The sequence below is a fragment of the Macrobrachium rosenbergii genome, chromosome 3 (genome assembly GCF_040412425.1).
Source record: "Macrobrachium rosenbergii isolate ZJJX-2024 chromosome 3, ASM4041242v1, whole genome shotgun sequence".
Taxonomy (NCBI): Eukaryota; Metazoa; Arthropoda; class Malacostraca; order Decapoda; family Palaemonidae; genus Macrobrachium; species Macrobrachium rosenbergii.
In genome coordinates, this window is record NC_089743.1 from 82909971 (window position 1) to 82920170 (window position 10200).

A 10200-nucleotide genomic window follows, 5' to 3' on the forward strand; every position below is an offset into this window, starting at 1 on the left:
TACTTGTTGTAACCTTACCTGGTGAGGGAGCAACGGCAGACAGGTACTGCCTCTGGTCGAAGCTCCTGTAGCGGCGTGGCGGTAGAGCCAAGGGTCGCCTCTACTTGAGTGGGTGCTTTGCAACGTAGGAGGTTATCGCGGGTTGCCAAATCTTACAATCCAAAAAGGACACATAAATAATGTGTATATGCTCTTGCCGTGGACACAGTACAACAGAAAGCAAAGATTAGATAAAAAATAACCTACATTACCAGAAATTTTAATCAAAACCATAAAAACACAGATTGGTGACACACAACTCAGTGCTCACCAGACTTCCCAAGAAATGCAACTATCCTTACTTAAGGAGAGTGGATATGAAAAGAAGGCATTCCTCCTATCCTTCATCCCCAGTATCATGCCAGCTGCGAGGAACGGACCTAAAGTACTGAAATTTTCGTATAACGTTTCAATATCCCGTAGGTAGAACATGGAAAACACTGACTTGTACCTCCAATATGTTGCTTGCAGGATTGAAGAGAGAGACAGATTACATCTGAATGCCAAGGACGTAGCCACTGCTCTTATTTCATGAGCTTTTACTTTACATAAGAGTAGCAAATCATCCTGAACCCCCGAATGTGCTTCCAAAATCACAGACCTTAAAAAGAATGTTAATACATTCTTGGACAAAGGATGGCTGGGGTCTTTCACAGAACACCAAAGATTTTAGGAGGAACCTCTAAGACTTTTGGTTCTTTCTAAGTATACTCTAAAGGTTCTTACAGGACAGAGGACTTTCTCTTGATCGGATGGACCGACAACTTCGGACAGGCTCTTGATTGAAAAGGAACAAGGCCAAGGGTTAGTCGGGTCCTCATTCTTGGCCAAGGTCCTCATTCTTGGCCAGGAACCCCAAAACCGGTGTGTATACAGCGTTGCCTTGAGAAAAGCCCACCCTTTTATTGATGACATGTAGCTCACTAGCTCTCCTAGCTGTAGCCAATGCCATCAAGAATAACGTCTTCTTCATTAGATTCCTAAGTAAGGATGACTTGGACGAAGTGCGCTCATACGATGGGCACTCTGACACAGGGCACTCAAGAGATGAGAGCTCGGACACTGAACGAACTTCTAATGGGCGCTCATACACAACACTATCAGACACTGGACGCTCGGACACTTTGCGACAATGAACAGGACTGGCGTGCACTCTTCTGGGGTCAGCACATACGTTAGAAACTGAATGGGCACGAGAATCTTTCACTGGCGACTCCCAAAAACTGCACGAAGGGAGAGGGCTACGTTCCCTCTCTAACACTTGCTTACGAGACGGGGGTGAATCAATTTCCAACAAAGTGCCCAGCCTTTTCAATGGCCTAGAAACTTTCGTAAACCAACCACTGCGCTTATTGGTTCCGAGAGAGTCTGAATCACTAGATGACAGGGCATGTACATTCATCCAGACGCCTTTCCAATGGTGGTCCTATGCAGCCTGGGATTGGCAGACTAACAGGCTCGGATGAGGCGACGACTGCTCGTGGGCAAACCCCACCAACCTCCCTTGGACTGCCAGTTTGCTTCCTCCCAGGTGAGTAAGGAGAGTTTAGAAGGGACCTTGGTCTAGGAGCATCGGTGGGACGAACAGCCGCCCCCTCCACTCACTACACTCATCACTACACCAACACTGTTAAATTTGCCCATCAGGACCTTCACAGAATTCCCAATCTGGGAAACAGTATAACAAGCAAATTAAGTTTCTGATCTACCTGTGCTTCTGGGCTGGCAATGGCATTGGGTTCAGCAGAATGAGAGCTACGTAATGGAGTGACAGGAAAAGCTAGAGGACTGGAAATGGGAGAAAAAGCCATCATAAGTGTTGAAAGGATAGGCAGAGCAGCGATATCAAACCCTGGAGAATGAACTGCACTAGCGGAAGCCTTAGCTTCAGCCCTAGCTGTATAGCTTTCCTCAGTCAGTCACGCTGTAATTTATCTAACCGGGTCTGTAAAGTCTTCCACTTTCCCTTATCCCAGTCCTTACATTCTTAACAACTGAGATCATGAGAGTAAATTTGCTCCCTGCAAGAACAACATACAGTATAAAAGTCACATTTTGCTGAAGTGAGTCTAGTTTTGCAGCCTTTGCTGCAATACCTAATGCTAGACAAACTAGAGTCAGACATAATTAAAGTCCAATCGGGAAAGTCACAGTCGAAAAATATATAGGAATTGTAGCTAAGCTAAATAGTTGCGCTACCAAAAGCAAAGAGCACTTCACCAAAAGACGATCTCCAACCATCCGGTGAAAATGAATCAAGAGCCGCTAATAACCAGTGTTAGGTCATTAGCCACCAGAAACGAATTGGGCTCTTTAGCTACGGTGTACTTATTCTTCCCCGAAAGTGGGCGGAGCAGCATACCTACACCCAAAACAAAAGAGAGCTACCACGAATTTTGAATTTTGAGCTGCCACAGAAAGTAGAAACTATAGCTATGCAATTATTTGGTAAGGTACTTATATAAAACTAATTTTACTGAGATTTGCTTGATCTTGTTGTGCTTATCTTCGGTGACCGAGTGCCAACCTGTACGTGACACACATCAGGTTGGCCAGAGGAAGGAAACAACGGGCACAAACCACTTCCACTCTGAGACATACCCTGCTTCCCTGTACCTCCAATAGTGGATGGAGCATCACAGGACATGGTTAGGGTATGGCTAGCGGGGGGAGGACGTTGGCATTTCCCCTGCCACAAGGGGGAAACCCAAAAAAGGATGAATAATTGGGCTGATAAAGCAGCGAGTAGCCTTATTGGGCTGATAGAGCAGCAATTAGCCTTAAGACTAGCTACATCGCTTCTTATTGCCAAACCTCATATCCTGAACAATACTGGAAGCTTTGAGGGAAAATTCTGAAGGAGTAGCATTACTGGGAAAATTGGAAGAGTAGCAAGAGCTGCTATTTAAAAGGTTGTGAAAAATGAGAAACTTACTCCTGACCTCACTTCCTGTCCTAGAGTTAGAAGAATCTTTTTCTGTCTTTTCCTATTCTTATCTGCTTCTCACATCTGCTTATACTTGAAATAAATATTAATATTTCATCTGACATACCAATACACTGATGTAGCGATCATTGTTCTTACATTTAACACATTGGTTGTGATCATCGTAAACTGAAGAGTAAAGCCGGGTATGCACCCTCTTACCTTACAGACTAATCAATTTGTCTTTCTCCTCTTTAGAAGATATCCTGTATAATGACAAATATAAAGCACAAGAAAACCCAAACCAAATTCAGATAACGATCTCATCAACAAAATCACATAAACACTCTCCAATGTGTCCTCGCAGGCCAACAAAAGAGAAAAAACCGAATGGAAAACTATAGACTCTCAAACCACCTGAGAGGAATGGGTGAATAGGCGATTCAAACTATACGATCCTATCAAGTTTTTACTTTTCACACTCTATCGCCCTCCCGCCTGATGCAGGAAATATAGGTACTGAGAGTCAAGATTCATTTCAAAAATATGATTTTCTTAAATTAGTGTGTGTTCTGAATGTTTCCGATGTTCACTGGTTGGCAAATTAACAGGCTAGGTCTAATTTTAGAAATAATGAATTACTTTTACACCCTACAATTATGGGGGCCACAGTAGGAAAGTGGTTTTAGGGTAAAGGAAAAAAAAAATAAAGTGCAATACAAGGATGTATTCTAACATCTCCATAATATCTCAGCAAACTCTGACAGCGATTAAGGTAAGGTTAATTGAAATCTTTTAGTGACATCAAGCACTAGGTAAGGACCACATAACCTAGGTTACATTATTGGGGGACAGGTAAGGGCCCACCATCCTAGGTTAGGTAAAGTCACAACCCTATTTTTTATTTAAAAATTTACAGTGCCCTTAGTTAGGTTAGGTAAGGGATCACCAGGGGCCAAAGCCTCTGGACAGGTAAGGACCTGGCCCCCTATGTGGGGCAATGTTAGGTTAGGTTGCAACCCTATTTATTTCAGATTACAGTGAACTTGATTATGTTAGTTGGGGGAGTCCAAGAGTGAGCACTCCCAGCCAGGTAAGGACCCAGCATGCTAGGTCAAGTTAGGTTAAATACATCCTTCCATTTTGCTTTGGTGTTCTCCCGCACCTCTTTCCTACTAGGGTCCCCCATAATTTTAGGATATAAGGGGGGGATCCAATTATTCTAAAACATCTCATTTGCCATCAAAATGAACGTCAGAAACGTTCATAGCACACATTAAAACATAGGCAAATCATATTTCCAACTAAGGAAGATACAACTTTACTGCTTTTTTTATGTTTTGAACGAACATAAACTTTAAAACCATTGTAAATGACTTACTTTCTGTGGTTCCTCCAATCATGAACTCCTGGCTCTCCCCAGGGTGCCACTAAACTGATGGCTGGAGGGAGGGGTGTTAATAAAAAATAACATTCCATGGTTTAGGAGTCACGTTCGTTCATAGCATATCAAACACTATTGGTAAAAACAAATTTTTCCTCCAACAGAAGAAAGTTGTAGGCTAATCATGAAAATTTACCTTTTACAATGGTTAAGGGAGGTTCCAGTTTGGAAAGGAAAAGTGCCATATTGTAAGTCAGTTCAGTTAGGAGGGATCCCCGAAATCACAAGTACCACTTCCATAATTGCAAGCTTTTTAATTATGTTTTTTTTTTTGTGATTGTTACCAGTTACACACAAAATCCATACAGCTTTCCACTGGCATCTTTTTTTTTTTTTTTTTACATATTTCACTTCCATGTTGAAATAGCTCAATCATCTTTGCTTTTCCTTCAAAAAAAGCCAAATTCCCACTTGAATATTGCAATATATATGGTACCCACACTACCAAAAGGATATTGCACAAATAGAGAGTGTACAAACAAAGGTCATTTACAGCTAGAATAGAAGAAGTTAAGGACCTTGACTACTGGGAAAGACTACAATTCTTAAATTTATATAGCTTGAAAGGAGAAGAGAATGCTACATGGTAATCCAAGCATGGAAACAGATGGAAGGAATTACCAAAAACATCATGGAGCTAAAAATATCAGAAAAAGCAAGCAGAGGTAGATTAATAGAGACCAAAACTATACCAGGAAAACTAAGGAAAGCACACAGGACATTAATCCACCACACACCAGCATCGATAATGCAGCGTCTATTCAATGCACTACCAGCTCATCTGAGGAACATAACAGGAGTGAGCATAGATGTGTTTAAGAATAAGCTCAACAAATATCTAAGATGCATCCCAGACCATCCAAGATTGGAAGATGCAAAATATACCGGAAGATGCATTAGCAATTCTCCGGTAGACATCAGAGGTGCCTCACACTGAGGGACCTGGGGCAACCCAAATGAACTGTAAGGTAAGGTAAGGTAAGGTGGCCCCTGTTGCCTATACAGTATGTCTGATATAAAGTCAGGGGAACAATGCCTATCCTACTTTACAACAACAGTAAGTAAAAAATGCATAAAACAAAGAAAAACAAATATTTCATGAGTCAGGCAAGAAATTGATATATTACCCAAAATAAGAAATTCAACTACATAGTGGTAAATGTAAGCAACAGCTCTGCACGGACTATTACCTTGGAAATGAATTTTTCCTATACTTTCAGTGTTGCTGATGAAGGAGGTGGTGGTGTTTATTGTCGATCAATTATTATTCGCCTCATATCTACCAAACATGGTTGGGGAAACTTTGGGAATGCGGGGTTTTGGATGGGGGGGGGAGAGGTTGGGAGAAAGACCGGACTGCCATGCTGTTGTTATTGAATGGTTCCATGCATGCTCAAGTCATTAGGGCGCCGTATGTTTAAGAAGGGACTGACTGAGGAAACCTGTTATAAAAGGAACTATACTAACCTAACGTACCCTAACCTAACCTAACCTAGCAAGTCAAGGAAACTCCACTTTTTACCAAAAGCTTCCCTGTAACACTGCGCATGCGCACTAGCATTCCAGGGTGGCCAGCATACAACCTGAGGCTAATTACAGGTTAATTAAAGTCGACCGACAAAAAATAACAGCGAATTCTTCATAAGAAACCAAAATACTATAGGAAACATCAATGGTCATTTTTCGGAAGACTCTGGCTAGCCATTTCCGAGAGTTCCAGCTAGCAATTTTGCATGAAAACCATTTTGGCTTTTTCATACAAAAACAGCTAGGAATGATAAGGTACTAAAAGAACCTAAAAATACCAACCTGACGTAACCTAGGGGTGTCTACTGGTTACAATTTTGCCGTATTAGCTACGGAGGGGGGGTGGGGAGCCGGTATTGCCTTACCTTATAAGTCGTAATTTGATTCATTATTTTTCTCTGTTGTCAAGCATTTGCGAAGGTCATGTATTGTGATGAAATTTTTTGTTTTGATGTGTTTTACCCAAGAAAAATATAAATTATAATATGGGAGTTGGTTGGAGTCTTCCAAAAAATAACTGAATCAATTTCCAAAGTAATACCCCTTTGCGAAGCTATTGCTTAGGTCTATCAAAAATATGAAAGAAGTCCTACTCGATGGCCTAAGCCTATGGTTGCGTTTATTTTCCGAACACATAATAATGAGGTCTTGGAATAAGGCCCCTGACAGGAATGGTTAAATATCAAACCAGAACTAATGAGTAATGATGACCTTATATGATACTAAAAGGAGGATTCCTGTTATTTACTTCATCACCTGGAAATGCATCGAGTCATAGGACTACAATGAGTTTACAATCTACAAAAATAACTAATATAATTTTGTACTAGTATATACACTAAAAACCCCTACACTAACCTCTCTCCTGATGAGGGGAGTGAACTCCATGATGCTAATACAGACATATATAACTTTGCTTTAACACTGGATGACGTATTCATTTTCCTTAGTGTAATGACGAGCTTCAATTAATCTCGGCTAATGTCTAAGCTAGGCATAGCTTTGTTCCATGCTCAGGTCCTAGATGCAGAAGTTACAGTATTTTACTATTGTTTAGTATACAAAAAAATCACAAATCTACCACTATATTAATGAAAGCGTCCACACTGAAAAATTTACAGTGATTTACGTTCTGTGACAAGGCCAGCAGGATTTCACTAAAATAAAATAGTTTACGCTGGTTTTAACCTATCCCAGGAAGCGACAACCTACATCCAATGGCAGCAAGAATAATACTACTGTTTGCAGCCGTCTCAATCGACCGCCTTCAATACCATGTTTACTGCTTTTTATATTACTGTTAATATGTGGTTTATGATGTAATAAATAGACAATAAGACTTTATTGGATGCATAAGAAAATGTAATTATCTTCATATCATTATTGTTTCTTGCAAGATAAAATTAAACTACCCACCGAAGCCAGAGTCAATTAATACAATACGAACGAGCTTTTTAGCTAGTATATGGTGACTCGTTTTATTACAAACTCTCAGTGTGTTGTTTTAAATTCCAGCATACCCTTGAAAACGCTTAAAATCTTACATCGATAATACCAGCTTTCCCCTTGCCCTTATTTTAGCTTACCGGGATGTTTGATAATGTTTGCCAAGCAAGCGATGAAATTGAGAACTTTGTGTTGTAAAAACAAAATACTAATACTCAAGTACTGAGTGTGTGGATATTGTGTATGTAAAAGGAAAGAAGGAACAGTTGCACATTTTATACTATTGCAGAGGACAGTCTTTTTGGATAAGCCTGCTGATAGCCTTCGTTAAGTTCTGCTTACATGTTATTCAGTTAACTCATAGACTGTTTTGGGACGGAACAACCTTTGGAAAATTTGTGAAGGTGCTTGTATACAAGGCTTTAGACATAGGCCTAGGGCATAAAACCATGGTTACTTCTTTATTGGTATACAATGCTAAGCTACACGAGTACCCTTGGCCAATCCTGAATTTTGGTAAGTATTAAATATTTCTGAAAGTACAGCATTTACACGTTAAAACTGAAATAGAAACTTAAATTTTTACTTGAATACAAACCGTACTTGCGTAAGCCCAGTGTTTAGTACTACCGCACAGAGATGAACATTAGAACATTAAAAGTTTATAATATCATGGTATCTGTAAATTTGTGATTAGCTTATAATGTGGTTTTTGTATTAAGTATATTAAGGAGACTTAAGAACGTAATATGAAAATGCCAGTGTCGAGTACTGGTATTAAAGCAAATTAGTACTAGCAAACCATTTTTTTTTTTTTATAGGAGTATCCTGCGATACGATCACGAAACAGTTATTGAACTTTTTTAGCTGTCATCTAGCACAGACGTGGTGCTTTGCTCTCCGCTAGGCCGTCTGGTGAACTTGAAGTATATACTGTCATATATGATTGTTGCAGCTTATTGTTGTTTATTTTTCATTAATGAAGGGAAGACAAGAACAAAGATACTGAGGGATAGGAATATTTGTGTGGGTGCTTCATACTTCAATGGGTACTGATCCACATGGATTTTGTAGTTTTTCCTACAGGATTACAAACCACCACCCATTATATAGGAATATCCTCAATGTGAGCTGGAATGGTCATTGTACTTGGTAAGAAGGTTGCTAACTTGTGACTGCTGGCCAATTTTTCTTCTGGCAAATAGACATACTTATAATTCGGGAACAAACACGAAGTCAAGAGGTATAGAAGCATCCCTGGCACTTCAGAGAAGCTTTTTGGTAACGTGGGTAATGAAGTCAGGTGTCTGAAGCATCAGAACATCATTTTTTCAGTTTACTCAAGGGATGGCACCCACAGATTCAGGACTTATTTTTCCTAGGACCTGTGTTGCTTAAGGTACACAGAAGGCATAAGTTAGTTATATGGGAGAGTGACTGGCTTCTCTCCTTTCTTCCTTCTGCCTCACTCTGTGGGGCAGCATTTCAGCCCAAGGACCAGTCTGGACTGGATGCCATGTAAGGTGACTTATCAATGGAACAGCGAGTCTTAGAGCTTCCGCAGATAAGATGTAACTGCTCTTTTTTCCAAAAAGGGTGGCTACCAGTAGTAGGACTATAATCTGAACCCATTAATCGTATCAGCCAGATATAGCAGCCATCCAACTTGTGTAACCCTTATGTAGGTAACACATGGTTCTCTGAACATTTCCTTACTTAAACATAGGTCTAGACACCCTTGCTCAGGCTTAGGCCCTATCACTTGAACATCCTTATGGTAGACTAAGCAGTAGATTATAGGAGTCATCTCTACCATTGTTCAAATACATGACTGGGAACATAACTTTCCCATGCGGGTATCGGCCTCCAGTCAGTTTACAGACAACCTTCCACCTGAGGAATGAGTCTCCTACATACAAGGTGATAGTTTTTTTAGTGCCCAGATACAAAAGCAGGTTAGAGCTTTTGTGTATATAATGACTCCCATTGTTCTCCTCTTGTAAGAGGGCAGGGATGTTTGTGACTATGCCTACCATCTGCTATGGAAGCACATTGGTCCCCAAAGTTCTCCTTGGTGTCCAAATACGTAGGTAGGTTAGAGTTTTTGCGTATATAGATCGAATCCCGCTATATTTTCTTTTAAAACGTGGGAAGGGATGTCTGTTGCAATGCTCCCCATCCACCATGGAATTACATTGGGCCTCAAAATTTTCTTGATGTCCATGAACATAAGCAGGTTAGAATTTTTGCATATATAGAGCGAGTCCCACAGTTCTCCCTTTTAACACATGGAAATGAATGTTAGTGGCTATGCTTTCCATCCACCATGGAATTACATTGGTCCTCAAAATTTTCTTGATGCCCAGAAAAATAAGCAGGTTAGAACTTTTGCATATATAGAGCGAGTCCCACAGTTCTCCCTTTTAACACATGGAAAAGAATGTTAGTGGCTATGCTTCCCATCCACCATGGAATTACATTGGTCCTCAAAATTTTCTTGATGCCCAGAAAAATAAGCAGGTTAGAACTTTTGCATATATAGAGCGAGTCCCACAGTTCTCCCTTTTAACACATGGAAAAGAATGTTAGTGGCTATGCTTCCCATCCACAATGGAATTACATTGGTCCTCAAAATTTTCTTGATGCCCAGAAAAATAAGCAGGTTAGAGCTTTTGCATATATAGAGCGAGTCCCACAGTTCTCCCTTTTAACACATGGAAAGGAATGTTAGTGGCTATGCTTCCCATCCACCATGGAATTACATTGGTCCTCAAAATTTTCTTGATGCCCAGAAAAATAAGCAGGTTAGAGCTTTTGC